Source organism: Trichinella spiralis (assembly GCF_000181795.1).
Source record: "Trichinella spiralis strain ISS 195 chromosome Unknown Scfld2, whole genome shotgun sequence".
NCBI classification, from domain to species: Eukaryota; Metazoa; Nematoda; class Enoplea; order Trichinellida; family Trichinellidae; genus Trichinella; species Trichinella spiralis.
The window spans coordinates 3,867,113-3,867,543 of NW_003526941.1; positions in this window are offsets into that span (position 1 = coordinate 3,867,113).

Sequence of the window (431 nt, forward strand, 5' to 3'; positions counted from 1 at the left end):
AACCTCCCTTGAGGTCAAATATTGTGCAATAAAATGCCTTGGGCATACCTTGAGGGCATATGCAAATTTTTATTTGCCCTGGGGCATAGCCTGGGGGAAAAGCCTGGGGTTATATTTTAAAAAAATTGAAAATTTTGGAATTTTGCCTAAGGCATACCCTGGGGCGTAGCCTAAGGGCAAATAAAAATTTGCATATTGCCCCCAAGTGATTAAAAATTTGCATATTAAATAAAATAGATTGCCTAAGGCCTCTGTTTGTTGCAATACCGTGTACCGTATTTTCTCTTATACATTTAGATTCATACTTACCTTCTCCATGTACACCACTTACCTCTACATTCATACTTACCTTCTCCATGTACACCACTTACCTCTACATTCATACTTACCTTCTCAAATACACCACTTACCTTTACATTCATACTTACCTT